At 36.8% G+C, this 17,166-nt stretch overlaps 1 pseudogene; it reads right to left on the bottom strand.

Annotated features, from left to right (window-relative positions):
- Positions 1–13,401, bottom strand: LOC105858370 (signal peptidase complex subunit 2 pseudogene; annotated as a pseudogene).
- Positions 13,402–17,166: the final 3,765 nt, after the last annotated feature.

Below are 17,166 nucleotides of genomic sequence, written 5' to 3'. Positions count from 1 at the left end.
CTATTTCATTTTTCTTTCTATGGTGAGACTGTCATGGAGCCTGGATATTCAGGCTCATATGCATCCATGACCAGTGTCCCACTGAGGTCAAAAAACTTAGCAATGGACTTGGTGAACTCGGCTTCCTGCTGCTGCTTCGTTCTTCCATGGATGAAGGTCAGCTTCAGGGTGTATTTGTCACTGAACCTTATAAGACTGGAGGACAGCTGCCAAATATCATCAGGATCCATCCCTGTAGGGTCTTTCCTGTGGGCCACGAGAAAGATGCTGTTCTCCTTCTATGAGGTATGAATGGTCAGAATCCCCATCGCCACAAAATAGGATATGCCACACAGAGCCAAAACAGGCTTGGGCTCTGGAAAGCGGTGCATATAATCCCAAATCAAAGCCACTATGGCAAAGAAACAGGAGATTGTACAGATGGTGAGGCAACTGTCAAGTAGACCAAAATTCTCCACATACTTGTACTTTTCCAGAAGTACCTTTTTGGCAGAATCATCCAAAGAATTCTTCACAGCTGATGCATCCTACTTGTCAATTTTTACAGGCTTGTCATCAATCTTCCACTTATCCATCAAGCCGCTACGGCTACTACCCGTCCTGCAGCTGGGACCACCGCCAGCCCCACCACTGCCTCCGCCATTACCACTTCTACCGCCCTGTGCAGCTGTTCCCCTCTGAGTCTCGCCTTGCTAAGAGATTTTTATGAAATGAAATTTGGTATGCTGCTACTGCCATCTCCTGGAATGCCCCACATTTTCTGACATATGTCTTTGCCTTTAACCTCTAATGGTAACCAGATGAATGTTCCAAAGATTTGCATTCCAAATTCTGTCTGCTAGTTCTGCTCCTTTTTTATGGTGGGGATACTTAGTTGTTACTTGATGCTTTTTGTTAGAAATACAAACAAGTCATTACTTATACTAGCAAATAGCCACTAATGACATGAGGTTTTCAAATGACTTTATTTTTGTATTCATATACATACTTTAATTAAAGTCTGAACACATTACTCAGCATATTTATTCTTCTCATTTTGGTTCCCCCTTCAGTTTTAAATAAAAACCTAAAATATTTACCTTTATTTAGGAATTAAATCTATATGTCTTTGTATGAATATATCTATATTTATAAAAATTGATAATAATTCTTTATCCATTTGTATGTATATATGCTTTAATCAAATCAATTTGATGAAAATTGAGATAAAATTAGAATGTCTATTATATTCATGGCGTAAAATGCATTATTTATCTAATTTTACTATTACTATTATTTTACTATTTTAATTTTACCATTAATTATATAGTCACTATTCTGATGAAAACACAAGAAATTCTTTTCTTTTACCTTATTTCAGGCAATTTGTATTTGCTCTTTTTTTTTTTTTTTTTTTTTGAGACAGAGTCTTGCTTTGTTGCTCAGGCTAGAGTGAGTGCCGTGGCGTCAGCCTAGCTCACAGCAACCTCAATCTTCTAGGCTCAAGCAATCCTTCTACCTCAGCCTCCTGAGTAGCTGGGACTACAGGCATGCGCCACCATGCCCGGCTAATTGTTTCTATATACATATATTAGTTGGCCAATTATTTTCTTTCTATTTATGGTAGACGGGGTCTCACTCTTGCTCAGGCTGATTTTGAACTCCTGACCTCGCGCAATCTACCCGCCTCGGCCTCCCAGAGTGCTAGGATTACAGGCGTGAGCCACCGCGCCCGGCCTGGATTTGCTCTTATACAGCCAATTATGCTCCCTTAAGCCAGAGATCTCAGAGGCATATTTTCCTAATTATCACTTGCAAGAAGTATCTAAAATTACAGACAAAGCTTATCTTCATTACTCATCTTACTAACACATATTATGTATAAAGTACCCCAAACTTAAGTAAATACAGAAAATCTGCTGTCTGATATTACACCAGGATCTCTTGGAGTGTGTGGCAGTTTTGAAACATGGCTGCAAACTCTTTGTCCTCTTAGTGAGTCCTGCAGCCCCTGCTCTTAAAGTCTGGTGGGCTTGTGACTGCTTCAACCAATAACATACAGGGGAATCGACACTGTATGACTTCTAAATCTGTCCCAAAAAGGCGTAGAGTTTTTGCCTCAGTCACTGGAACATTCCTCTTGTAGTCCTGAGCCACTCAGTGAGAAGTCTGACAAAGCTGAGAGCAGCTTGCTGTGAGGAATCCCAAACCACATGAGGAGGCCACATGTAGACAATGCGCCAACCATTTCAAATGAACCCAGACTTGAATCATACCAGTCCAGGGATGGATGTGTGAACAAATAATCTGCTTGGTGATTCCAGCCGCTGCCATTTGAGTCACAGGCAGTTTTCTAAGTATTTTGATGTGAAGCACCAGACATTTTGGAGCAGAGGCAAGTCACTCCATTGTGGTCTGTCTGAATTCCTGTCCCACGGAATCTGGGAACATAATAAAATAGTTGTTGTTTTGTACCACCGAGTTTTAGACTGGTGTTTTAAGGAACGATAAACAATGAGGGCAGAATTCTTCAGGATACAGGTATAAAAAATCTTTTATTATTCCAATTTTGTGTTCACAGTAGCATTATTTACAATAGCCAAAAGATAGAAACAACCCAAATGTTTACCAATGGATAAATGAATAAATAAAATGCACTAAAGCTATTATTATTCGACCATGAAAAGAAATAAAGTACTGATATACACTACAATATAGATGAATTTTGAAAAATATGCTACGTAAAAGAAGCCAGTCACAAAAGACAACATATCATGTGATTCTATTCATATGAAAGTCCAGAATACAGAAATCTATAGACATAGGAAGTAGATTACTAGATGCTTAGGGCTGGGGTTGGGAGGAGGGTGGAGGGTGGAACAATGGGGGAAGGGGCAGGTGATAGCTAAAAGGTTTGGTGTCTGAGGTGATGAAATGTTCTACAATTGACTGTGGTCCTGGTTGTAAATATCTGTGAAAACATTAACAATCATTCGATTGTACACTTCAAATAGGTGAATTGTATGGCATATGAATGATAGCTCAATAAAACTGTTTAAGAAAAAACAAGCATGCATAACATTTTTCCTCAGAGTGTGAGTATAACAGTTGTGTATATTTTTTATAACTTTCTTACACATTGTAGTAATACTATTTACTTAGTTATCTTTAATTTTGATGAGGTTTCAATAAAATATCCAAAGCCTTATATCATTTCACTTTTGTTGACTATTACTGAGAAGCTTTTTCACTGTTTGTATGAGACAGGATAGGATAGGCTATGCTGTAGCATCCAAATGTGAGTTTCATAAAAGGTCCATTTCTTGGTTCACATTACATAACCAATTTAGTTTTAAAGTGTGGGGCAGGGGCAGCTCACATAGTCTTTCAGGAATGAAGGCTGTATCTAACACCAAACCTGTGCCTTTCAAGTCCCTCATCAGGGGAGAAAGGGCCTGGAGGGCCTGCTTTCACCTATGCACATTCCATCATTCCAACTTCATTAGTTGGAAAGATTATCCTTTCTGCACTGAGTTGCTGTGTCCACATTTGTCAAAATTAATTGTCATTATGTGCATGTCTATTTATTAATTATCTCTTATGTTCTATTGTTCTATTTGTGCATTTTTACATTGATACCATACTCTTTGCATTTGAGTGACTTTTGTGAGTCTTGAAATCAGGTAGAGTAAGTCCTCCAAATTTATTTATTTTTCTTTTTTGAACTTTTTTGTTTTGCTTCTCCGTCCCCCCCCCCCCCGATTCTGTTCCTTTTTATTTCCACAGAAATTTTAGAATTTGTGAATTAATTTCTACAGAAAAAGTCTGCTGGGATTTCACTGGGATAGCATTGAATGTATAGATTAATTTGAGGAGAAACAGCGCCTTAAAAAATACTGAGTCTTCTCATGATACAAAAGGTGTATCTTTCCACTTATTGATGTCTTCTTTAATTTCTCTCAACAATGTATTAGTGTTTTCAGTGTACACACTTTGAACATCTTCTTTTATATTTTTGCCTAAATACTTCACATATCTATGTTACTGTAAATGATATATTTTTTAAAATTCCATTTTCTGATTGTTCATTACTGGTATATAGAAATACTATTATTTTTGTATATTAATTCTGTATACTATAACCTTGCCAAAAACACTTATTAGTTCTAGTAGTTTAGTAGTTTTTATTTTGTTTTGTTTTTAGTTGTTTTTTTTTTTTCAGATTCCATGGGATTTTCTACTTAGTCATGGTGTCATCATCTGTGAATAAAAAATAGTTTCACTGTGAATAAAAACAGTTTCAATTCTTGTCAAATTCAATGCCATTATTTTTCTTGCCACAACCTCTTGTACAATGCTAAATAGAAGTATTGACTATAGACTCCCTTGCCTTGTTCTTGATCCTAGGAGAAAGTGTTTGGTATTTGTTCTAAGTGTAATGTTACCATTGGCTTGATCTGTATCAAGTGGAGACATTTCTCTTCTAGTCCTAATTTGCTAAGAGTTTTTATAATGAATAGATGTTGAATTTTGACTTTTCTGCATCTATTTAGATAATCATATGCTTTTTTCTTCTTTAATCTGTAAATGCAATAATATACAGTGGTTGATTTTTAAAATATTAAAATAAATTTACAACTTTTTGATAAGCCCCACTTGCACTTGATGTTGACACATTGTCTTTTTTATATATTAGTGTATTTGACCTACTAATATTTTACTGAGGGTCTTTGCATCTATCCATTAGTAACTTTTGTCTATATTTTCTTTCTTGTGATAGCTATGTCTAGTTTTGTTATCAGGATGATGTTGGTTTATGATGTGAGTTGGGAAATGTTTTCTTCTATTTTCAAGAAGATTTTGTGTAGAATTGCTATTATTTTTTCTCAAATATTTGGTAGAATTCATCAATGAAATGAAGATTTCAATCTGTGCATGGAGTTTTCATTTTTGGAGGATTTTAAATCATAAATTTGATTTCTTTAATAAATTTCTATTCAGGTTATATATTTTTCATTGAATATTTTTCATAGTTTGTATAGCTCAAGGAATTGGTCCATTTCATCTAAGTTTTCAAATTATGTGCAAAAACTTTTTATAATATTACCTATAATGTCAGTAGAATCTGTAATGCTATTTTCTCTTTTATTCCTGATATTGTTAACTTGTTGTCTTCCACCGTTACTCTTGATTAGTCTAGCTAGTGTTTTATGAACTTTACTGATCCCTTGTTTTTTAAACAACCTAGTTTTAGTTTTATTAATTTTCTCTCATGGTTTCTTGTTTTCAATTTCATTATTTCTAACATTTTCTTTGTTATTTCCTACCTCTGTTTCCATTGGGTTTAATTTGCTCTTCTTTTACTTGTTTATTAAAGGGGAAGATTTACATATTGATATAAGAACTTTCTTCTTTTCATACATCAAAATTTTATATTAGAAATTTCTCTCCAAGCACTGCTTTGACAGCAGCCTTCTACTTTTGATGTTATATTTTTATTTTCATTTCATTTAAAATGTTGCTACCTTCCCTTGAGACTTACTCTTTGATGCAGTTAGAAGCAAGTTAATATTTAAATATCTAGGGAATCTAGATTATCTTTATCTTATTGATTTCTCATTTATATCTCTTCTAGCTTCATAACATAATTTGTATAATTTCAATTCCTTTAATTGTTTTAAGGTTTGTTTTATGAATCTGTATGTATCTATCTTGGTGAATGTTCTATGTGCACTTGGAATGTGTATTCTGCTGTAGTTGGGTAGAGTTCTATAAATGCCTACTAGGTCAAGTTCATCGATGCTATTATTTCAATTTTCTATATCTTTATTGATTTTCCATTTTATTGATTATTGAAATGAAGACTGTGATAGTTTCCAAGTGAACTGTGGATTTGTTTTCTCTCCTTTCAGTTCTATCAGTTCACATTTGATGTAATTTGAAACATTCTTGCTAGATGTACACATACTTAAGACATATTGTCTTAGGAATTGACCTTTTGTCATTTAAAAAAATATTTTGACCGTAGTAATTTTTCTTCTTCTGAAGTCTGCATTGTGTGGTATTACTATAGTTCCTACAGCTTACTTTGATTAATGTTAGCATGGCATATTTTTTTTCAGGCTTTTATTTTTAACCTATTTATACCATTATATTATAGTAGGTTTCTTTTAGACAGCATATAGTGGTGACTTGTTTGTTTATTTTTGAAATCAATATGAAAATCTCCATTTGTTTATACCATTTATATTAAATGTGATTATTAATATAATTTGATTTAAGCTTACCAATATATTATTTGTGTTCTGTTTATTCTCTCTGTTTTTATTGTTACTCATTTCCTGTCTTCTTTTTTATTGTCTTAAGTTCTCCAATAGTTTTTTTATTTTACTTTTTGTGTTATTATATTAGCGTTGATCTGGAGACATAGTATTCTCAACCTGACACAGGCTACTGAGAGTTATTACTTTATTTTATCACTTCAAGTAAAACAGGGAAATATTACTACCAAATAGAACCCTATGCTGTCCCCTTTTATATAATAGTTGGCATATGTATTATATTTATACACATTGAAAGCCCCTAGACAATATATCATTTTTTTTTTTTTTTTACTTTCTATAGTCATACATAGTTAGAGAACTTAAGAGGACTAATATAGTCTATTTTCCCAGATAGTTACCAGTTCTGTTGTTTTCTCATTCATTGCTGAAGTTTCAAGATTTCTTCTGGTATCATCTCTTTTCAGTCCTAAGAAGTTCCTTTAGCATTTCCATTACAGCAGATTTGCTGGTCTCTAGTTCTCTTAACATCCCTTCATTTGAAATTATAGATATCTCATTCCTAGAGGATATTATTGTTAGATATGTAATTCTGGGCTGACAGTCAGTATTTTCAGTACTTTAAAAATGTTACATTTTCAGACTGGCTAGAGACCTCAGCAATCGCATCAGTTGATTCCTCCCATGAGCAGCCCCCCAAGCTTGGAGAGATAGTCCTGAAATCCATATCAGTGACTCCCCCTAGTGGCAGGATAAGCAACCATAGAAGCTCAGACATCCAGGTTTTTGCACTTCGTCTGCAATCTATCTTATTCCTACCCCCACCTCAGGAGGGAGCAGGGTCTAAGCAACCCCTGGATTTTACAAGGTCCCTCCCTAAGCTTGGAGCATTCATATACTCAACCTGGGGAACCATGGCCTACCACAGGGACAACAGATTACCTCAGTAACTGGCTCCTCCACGCAATCTATAATCAATGACAGAGGGTACACTCCATAGCTAAATGTATTGCATTCCATCTCAAGATATTAGGGAGCAGTGGACTCATACTCACAAGTACAATCCACCAGACTGGAGCTTAAGCTGAGGGACCAAACTACACTCCATTGGGAAGAGGTGAAGACCTCAGGTCAGAGGTAACCCAAGGGGTTCATCAAACTTGCTAAAACACCCCTAAGGCAATATAGGACCAGCACTCCTCTCCCCAGCACTGTAAGAACTGATCCTTCAGGACTTGGAGATAGGGCCATAAACCAGCCTTAGCACCCCCAGTTTTCAAACAAGAAGACAGATGAGAAATAATCAGTGTGTAAGAACTCAGGAAACATGAAAAATCAGAGTGAAAAGTCACCCCCAAAAGAAATCATTAGCTCCTCAGCAATGGATACCAATTTAAACAAAATAGTTAAAATGACAGATGAAGAATTTTGAATATGCATTGTAAGAAAGCTCCATGAAATTCAAGAGAAAATAGAAACCCAACACAAAGAATGCACAAGAACAATGCAGGAAATGAATGAAAGTTTCTCTAAAGAAATTGAAGTATTACAAAAAAATAAATAAATAAAAACAACCAACCAACCAACCAAACAAACAGAAATACTGGAAATGAAAAAGGCATTCAAGGAACTATAAAACACAGTGGAAATCCTTAATAATAGGCCAGATCATGCAGAGGAAAGAATCTCAGAGCTTGAAGATAACACCTATGTGTTAAACAAATCAGATAAACAAAAAGAACACAGAAGCAACAGACATGAACAAAACATACAAGAAATGTGGGATTATGTAAAGAGACCAAACATAAGAATCATAGGCATCCCCGAGTGCAAAGAAGAAAATACACAAGGGCTGGAAAAATCTATTTCTAGGAATAATGAAGGAAAACTTATCTGGCGTAGCCAGAAATCTAGATATCTAGGTACAAGAAGCACACAGGACTCCTGGGAGACTCAATGTGAAAACGCAATCACCACATCACATATTTATTAAGCAGGTCAAAGTGAACATGAAAGAGGCACTCCTTCAAGCAGTAAGGCAAAAATAGCCAGTAACCTACAAAAGAAAACTATCAGACTAACTGCAGATTTCTCAACTGAAACCTTACAAGCCAGAAGGAACTGGGGACCCATCCTTAGTAATCTAAAACAGAATAATGGCTAAGCTAGAATTCTATATCCTGCAAAACTAAGCTTTTTATATGAGGAAGAAAGAAAGACTTTCCCAGACAAGCAATCATTGATGGAACTTGTAAAGACCATACCTGCCTTGCAGGAAATACTCAGACCTGCATTATACACTGATTAGCGCAATAGATACCCATGAGTATAAAGTAACCCAAAAGTTAAAGTCCAGAACCTGGATTCCACAGTGGCTCAAGAGGTAAAACAAAACAATAAGAGTCTATCCAACAGAATGAACAGAAATATACCTCAAATATTAATTCTCTCAATAAATGTGAATGGCTTGAAACACCCACTGAAGAGACATAGGCTGACTGAATGGATAAAAAAATACACTCCAAGTATATGCTGCCTCCAGGAAATGCATCTTACCCAAAAGGACACATTCAGAGTCAAGATGAAGATATGGAGAATAAATTTCCAGGCAAATGGAAATTAAAAGAAAGCTGGGATAGCCTTTCTTATCATATAATATATACTTTAGAGCTACAAAAGTAAAGAAAAACAAAAATGGTCACTACATAGTCGTGGAGGGAAAAATTCAACAAGAAGACTCAAAAATCCTAAATATTTATGCACCCAGCACAGGAGAGCATGGATACACAAAGCAAACCCCAACTGATCTAAACAACATCGAACAATATGATAAACAGAAATGCCATAACAGCTGGAGATTTCAACACCCCACTGACAGAACTGGACAGATCCTCCAAGTAGAAAATAAGCAAATAAACAATAGACTTAAACAGAACTCTAGAATAAATGGACCTAATAGACATCTGCAGAACATTCCAACTAAACAACACTGAATATACATTCTTCTCATCAGCTCATGGAACCTTCTCTAAAATTACTCACATCCAAGGCCACAAAGCAGATCTCAATACGTTTTAAAAATAGAAATTATAACATGTATCTTCTCAGACCATAGTGGAATAAAATTAGAGATCAATTCCAACAGAAACACTCACCTCAACATAAAGTCATGGAAATTAAACAATCTATTGCTGAATGACTATTGGGTCAAGGAAAAGATCCAGGTGGAAATGAAAAAATTCTTCAAACCAAATGATATTGGGGACACAAGTTACCAAAATTTGTGGGATAGAGCAAAAGCATTCCTCAGAGGAAAATTAATAGCATTCAATGCCCACATTCAAAAGATAGAAAGATCACAGATCAACAAACTAATGAATGAACCATCTCAAGGAACTGGAAAAGGAATAGCAAATCAATTCTAAAGCCAGCAGAAGAAAAGAAATACGTAAGATCAGAGCAGAAGTAAATGAAAACAAGAATAAAAGAACTATACAGAAGATTAATAAAACTAAAAGTTGGTTCTTTGAAAAGATAAGCAAAATTGACAGCTCTCTTGCTAGACTGACCAAAAGTAGAAAGGAAAAGATTCTAATAAGATCAATTATAAATGAAAAGGGAGAGGTCACAACAGATATCACGGAACAAAAAATCATCTTTGAATACCATAAAAATCTCTATACCCAAAAGCTTGAAAACATGGAGGAAATGGGCAAATTCTTAAAAACACACAACTTCCCTAGTCTCAATCAGGAAGAAATAGAATTCCTGAACAGACAAACATCAAGCACTAAAATTGAAGCAGCAATAAAGTGTCTTCCAACAAAAAAAGTCCCAGACCAGACAGGTTCCCACCTGAATTTACCAAACCTACAAAGAAGAACTGGTACCTATACTGCAGAAATTACTGTGCAACATTGGGAAGGATGGAATCCTCCCCAACTCATTCTCCAAAGCCAATATCACCTTGATACCAAAGTCAGGAAAGGGCAAAACAAAAAAAGAAAACTACAGACCAATATCCTTTATGAATATAGATGCAAAAATCTTCAATAAAATCTTAGCAAACCGAATTCAACTGCAAATAAAAAAAATTCATCACAATCAAGTGGGCTTCATTCCAGAGACTCAAGGATAGTTGAACATATGCAAATCTATAAATGTAGAGCATCATATAAATAAAAGCAAAAACAAAGACCATATGATCCTTTTAATAGCCACAGAAAAAGCATTTGACAAAATTCAGCACACTTTTATGATAAAAGTCTTAACAAAATAGGCATAGATGTGTCATACCTCAAAATTATTAAAGCCATGTATGATAAGCCCATAGCCAACATCATACTGTATGGGGAAAAATTGAAAGTATTCCCACTTAGAACTGGACCCAGACAAGGTTGCCACTATCTCTAGTTCTATTCAATACAGTGCTGGAAATTCTTGTCAGAACAATCAGACAAGAGTGGGTATTCAGTTCTGTGATGTTTCATGAAAAAAAAAAAAAAAAAAAAAAGGAGTGGGGAATCAAGTGTATCCACATGGGGGCAGAAGAGGTTAAATTTTCACTCTTTGCTGACAATATGCTATTATATCTAGAAAACCCCAAAGATTAAACCAAGAGACTCCTGGAATGGATAAATGAATTTAGCAAAGTGTCAGAATATTAAATCAATGCATACAAATCAGTAGCTTTCATATGTGCCAATAACAGTCAAACTGAGAATCAAATCAAAGACACAATACCTTTTACAATACCATCAAAGAAATTAAATGCTTAGGAATATATTTAACTAAAGACATAAGAGACTTATACAGGGAGAACTATGAAACACCGAGAAAATAAATTGCAGAGGATGTAAACAGATGGAAAGCCCTACCACACTCATTGATCAGTAGAATCAATATTGTTAAAATAGCTATACTACATAAAGTGATCTATAGAATTGATGCAATCCCTATCAAAATACCAACATCATTTTTTGTAGATCTAGAAAAAATAATTCTACACTTCATAGGGAACCAGAGAAGACTCTGTATAGCAAAAGCAATCTTAAGCAAAAAGAACAAATTGGGGGGCATCAAGCTACCAGACTTCAAGCTATACTACCAGGCTACAGTAACCAAAACAGCATAATATTAGCACAAGACCAGAGATTTGGACCTCTGGAATAGGACTGAGAACCCAGATATAAAACCATCCTCCTATGGTCACCTAATCTCTGACAAAGCAGACAAAAATATATATTGGGGAAAAGAATCCCTATTCAATAAATGGTTCTGGGAAAATTGGATAACCACATGCAGAAGATTGAAACTGGATCTGCACCTCTCATCTCACAAAAATCATCTCACGATAGATAAGACTTAAACCTAAGACATGAAACCATAAGAATTCTAGAAGAAAATCTTGGGAAAACACTTACAGACATTGGCCTAGGCAAAGAATTTATGAAGAAGACCGCCAAAGTAATCACAGCAGCAACAAAAATAAATAAATGGCACCTGATCAAATTATGGCCCCTGATCAAAACCTTAGGTACAGCCAAGGAAACTATCATTTGAGTGAATAAACAACCTACAGAATAAGAGAAAATATTTGCATGTTACACATGTGATAAAGGGCTGATAACTAGAATCTATATAGAACTTAGAAAAATAAGCAAAAAAAAAAAAAAATTGACCACCCCATTAAAAATCGGGCAAGGGCAGCAACAGAAACTTTTCAAAAGAAAATAGGCAATTGCAAAGATGTGGAAACATGGCAAGTTTCCATTGATATGAGAGTGGATTAATAAAATGTGGTATATGTATACCATAGAGTTCTACTCAACTATAAAAAGTAATGGTGAACTAGCACCTCTTGTATTAACCTGGGTGTAGCTAGAGCCCATTGTTCAAAGTGAAGTATCACACGAATGGAAAAACAAGCACCACATGTACACACCATCAAATTGGTACTAACTGATCAACACTTATGTGCACACATGGAAGTAATATTCATCTGGTGCCAGGCAGGTGGGAGAGGCGTGGAGGGGATGGGTAGATTCAAACTAATGGGTGCAGAGCACACTGTCTGGGGGATGCACGTGCTTGTAGCTCTGGCTTGGGCAGTGAAAATGCAGTATGTGTAACCAACATGTTTGTAACCCCATAATATTCTGAATTTTTAAAAAAGAAAATAAATTTAAAAAGTAAATAAATAGGCTGGGCGCGGTGGCTCATGCCTGTAATCCTAGCACTCTGGGAGGCTGAGGCTGGGAGATTGCTTGAGGTTACGAGTTCGAAACCAGCCTGAGCAAGAGCGAGACCCCGTCTCTACTCTAAAGAGAAAGAAATTAATTGGCCAACTAATATATATAGGAAAAATTAGCCAGGCATGGTGGTGCATGCCTGTAGTCCCAGCTACTCGGGAGGCTGAAGCAGAAGGATCCCTTGAGCCCAGGAGATTGAGGTTGCTGTGAGCTAGGCAGACGCCACAGCACTCACTCAAACCTGAGCAACAAAGCGAGACTCTGTCTCAAAAAAAAAAAGTAAATAAATAAAAACATCTTAAAAATTAAAAAAATAAAAATGCTACATTTTCATTTGTTCTCCATGGTTTCTTATGAGAAATCTGTTGTCATTTGAATCGTTGTGTGTAATGGTTCATTTTTCTCCACATTCATTCATTTTTTTCTTTAGAATTGGGTTTCAGCAGTTTGATTATAATTTGTCCAGGCATGATTTTCTTTTGAGTTTATTTCTTCTGAAATTTGCTGAATAATTTCTTGAATCTATAAATTTATGGCTTTTATCAAATTCTGGAAATGTTTAGCATTTTCCAAAAGTATCTTTTCTGCAATAAGATATTTCTCCCCTTTCTTTGAGATTTCAGTGTTATCAATGTTGACCATATCTAATCTGTGAGGTCAGATGTCATCTCACTCTGGGCTTTTAATTCCCCAGGAGAGAAAGCAAGTCTTTGTTTTGGAAATCATTCCCTGAAGGAGGAGTGATTATTGAGGTTTGGAATGAGACACCAGTTGGTTTCGAAGGCCTGGCTGCACAAGGCCTGGCTGCATACCCCAGATGCTTTGGAACTTGGTCTGTTGGGCTTGGGAGTTAGAGAGGGACAGAGATACAGCTGTCTGTAGGACGTCATTCCCAACTAACCTCACTGCCCAGCATCTGATCTTACTCTGCAGAAGGTAGTTGCAAAAGTTTTTGACTTTTCTTAATGCTCTTAGGAAACTTTCTATGCTTTTGGTCAGGTCTGTCTAATTGTATTAAATGTACCAATTAATTTAATACAATCAATACTACAATTTTTTTCAGAAAAAAGGATGATGGTAGTTTTTTGTTCTTCTACTATAATCAGATTGAATCTATAATAATTTGTTTTAATTTGGATATTTCCTTTTTAGAGGACCCTAAATAAATGAGTTCAGAGACCTAGATATTCATCTATGAATTTACATATAATATAAATATATGACATATAACATAGATGATAAATATTGGCACCAGTTATGTGCAAAACAATGCTAGGTGTGGGGTCAATTTGAGGGTGCAAGAAAAGGAATGATTTTTGTCCTAATCATTTGTATTTTTTAGGATAGTGAAGAAATTTGCAAGGAAAATGACAGCTGCCTTTGACACATGAGGAGGGCAAAAGGACCTAGTTTTATATATTTGGCCCCCAAGAATAGAACTGGGGCAAACAAGTTGAAATTAGAGGAAGGCGTATTTCAACTATTGGAAGGAATAATTGTCCAACAATGAATTATTCTTCCGATGGGGTACTAAGTTCCTCATCATGACAGATTACAGGCTACTTAACAGATATGAAGGAAAAATCCTCTTCTATTTTGAAAAAAGACACTGAATGTCTGATTAAGCTGGATACATTTTAAGCCTTAAAACCTTGAGATTACATGATTCATAGCATTTGATAGCATATGTAAAAATATAATAAAGTCAAAATATCATATTAATAGAACAGCAGAACTACAATCCCTTTTAATAAAAATCCCACGATGATCACGCCTGTAATCCTAGCACTTTGGGAGGCCGAGGCGGGCGGATTGCTCAAGATCAGGAGTTCGAAACCAGCCTGAGCGAGACCCCGTCTCTACCAAAAATAGAAATAAATTAATTGACCAACTAAAAATATATATACAAAAAAAAAAAAATTAGCCGGGCATGGTGGCGCATGCCTGTAGTCCCAGCTATTCGGGAGGCTGAGGCAGAAGGATCGCTGAGTCCCGGAGATTGAGGTTGCTGTGAGCCAGGCTGACGCCACGGCACTCACTCTAGCCTGGGCAACAAAGTGAGACTCTGTCTCAAAAAAAAAAAAAAAATCCCACAATGATAACCTTATAATTTCATTAACCCTCTCATTAGCAGACCTGTGGGTCTTCTCTGGGACCCACTGTGTGAGAACCCGCAGCACATCTCCACAAGGGGAGATCAAATTGCTGCCACGTCTCAATGTAGTGGTCAGCAGGTGGCCACTCTTTCTCTGACTCTGGTGGAAACTGAGGCAATAACACAGTGCCACGACCCTTGGATGGACATCTAGAATAGTGTTCTTATTTTTGAATGATCAGGAGCAAGTCAAACCTTCTAGAGGAAGTAGGTCACTCCTGACCCTCAACTCCTTAGTCCAGCTCTTCTCAAGGACTTCAGAGATTGCAGTTTGCATGTTTGGAAGTCAAATCTTGCACTTTTTCACTTGAAAATATTCTTATATTATTGCCAGTATAAATAAAATTCTCCCCCTTCCACTGGCCTGAGACTTATTGCATTATTGTCTCATTTGAGTCCTATTGTTTGCTGATGGCGTTGCCTGCACATTTTTTATGAGTTTCTTACTTCCTAAGCTCCTATTGTGTTTGAGTTAGGTTTTGTAGGGTGGAAAAGGTGTGATACCTTTTCTCACCCATCATAAGGGTGATGATCGACATTCCCAAAACAAAAAACAGGTTAACAAGAGAAAAACATGAAAAAAATTATTTAATCAAAGTTTTACATGACACCAGAGACTTCAGAAATGAAGACCCCAAAACTCAGGGAAAACTGTCTCATTTTATGCTTAGATTGGAAGAAGAATGGGCAGATGCGTAGAAATGTGATTGGACAAAAGGGAATGATCTAATGGTAATAGACTGAGTGGGGAAATCATGGCAAGCCCCCCTTGGCAGCTGTGTAGCCTTCCTTCCTTCTGGGTGTAGGGAAGGCCCCCTCTGGAATGAAGGTCTAATGACCCACTATCAGACAAGGTAGGTCAGAGAATTTCTTTATGGCCAGTTTTTACACAGAAAGGCACGGCAAAGTTGGAGTAATATTTTTAGGTTTTATGGCTGACTCTGTGGGAGGAGAGTTCTAGTTTCTGTGGCCTGCCTTGAGGGAAGAAGGGGAACAGGAGAAGGAGGGGTCACTGTAAAGGGAAAAATAGAAATCTCAGGACTGCCCCAAAATTCATTATGCCAAAAGGGACAACTGAGTCACAAAAGCATCCTCTCCTCAGTGGGGTACAGGGGTCCTCTTTTAAGAAATGAAGGGGCTTAGAAAATGACTAACTTGAGTTTGGTTTTATTTGTTTTTGGTGGACAACGTAAGGCAGGGAGAAAGGAAGCCTTGCTGGCTAGGTGTTCCTGTTTTGCAGCCTCAGGATAACAGCCCTCAGGGAGATGTTTTTATTCAGACGTTTAAGGTGTCTGTCTCTCAGCAAACCAGTCCCTTATCAAATAGGCAGGGCCTGGCTGCATTTAACACACATTCTCTACAGATGCAAATCTCCCCTCCCCTCCGGGAGCCTGGCAGCCTTATTCCTGTTTGCCCACAGCCATCTCAAAATTTGTCAAAGAAATGTATTTTAGGGTAAGATATTTCTTATCTCCTTCAGCCCTAAAAAGAATCCCTTTGAAATACAAGGTTCCCATAAAATGAGTAATATCAGATGTAACCTTAGGACTGTAGCCTAAATAAACTCTTAAATGTAGATTGTAAGTTTATCTCTACACATGCAAACCAAGGAAAATATATAATCACTCTTCTACCCACCTTGGGAAAATCACAACATTGACTGTTTCCTCTATCCTCTGTTTTGTTTTCTTTTCTTGGGGAAGGTTGTTTTATTGTTTTTGTTTTTTGTTTTTGTTTTTGAGGCAGAGTCTTGCTCTGTTGCCCTGAGTAGAGTGCAGTGGCGTGATCATAGCTCACAGCAACCTCAAACACCTGGGTTCCAGCCATCCGATCCTCCTGCCTCAGCTCCCAAGTAGCTGGGACTACAAGCCTATGCCCTGCCAGGCAAATTTTTCTATTTTTAATAGAGACAGGGTCTTGCTCTTGCTCAGGTAGGTCTTGAACTCCTGAGCTCAAGGGATCCTCCTGTCTCCACCTCCCAGAGTGTTAGGATTACAGGCGTGAGCCTTATCCTCTGTTTTGAATGTGCATTTTATCTTATGGAGATTTACAGAGAACCAAATGGAACTTCAGGAGAATACCATCAGTTGCCTCACTGCTCACCTCCTTCACCCCTCCTTGCTCCTGTGTACCCCCATTTTCCTTTAAATGGGAGGTTCTCAGCCTCTTTAATGGAGAGCCCAGTCCACAACAGATAACTGAAGGGCTGTTCTTCCCCCACCCTCCCTCTTATAATCTTGGCTTAATAAACATTACTTGAGTGTGACTCTCACTTTCAGTCACTTATTATTTTAACATTACAAAGAGACTTTGCTTCTGAGGCCCTTCCAATATCCTTCAGTTCAAAGGACTCAGCATGCCAAAGCCCCATACTTTGGGATATTGTTTTCTGAGCCCCAACAACCTCACCGCGCAGGGCTTGCCAGGGAAATTGAGTTTCCAGGAAAAGAAAATGTTCCCTAACGTGTGCGTGTTTCTCCCTTCCCTTAGAGCGAAGCCT

This window comes from Microcebus murinus, chromosome 10, assembly GCF_040939455.1.
Source record: "Microcebus murinus isolate Inina chromosome 10, M.murinus_Inina_mat1.0, whole genome shotgun sequence".
NCBI lineage: Eukaryota > Metazoa > Chordata > Mammalia > Primates > Cheirogaleidae > Microcebus > Microcebus murinus.
The sequence above is the reverse complement of the archived record's forward strand: the minus strand, read 5'-3'. Positions and strand labels throughout refer to the sequence as shown.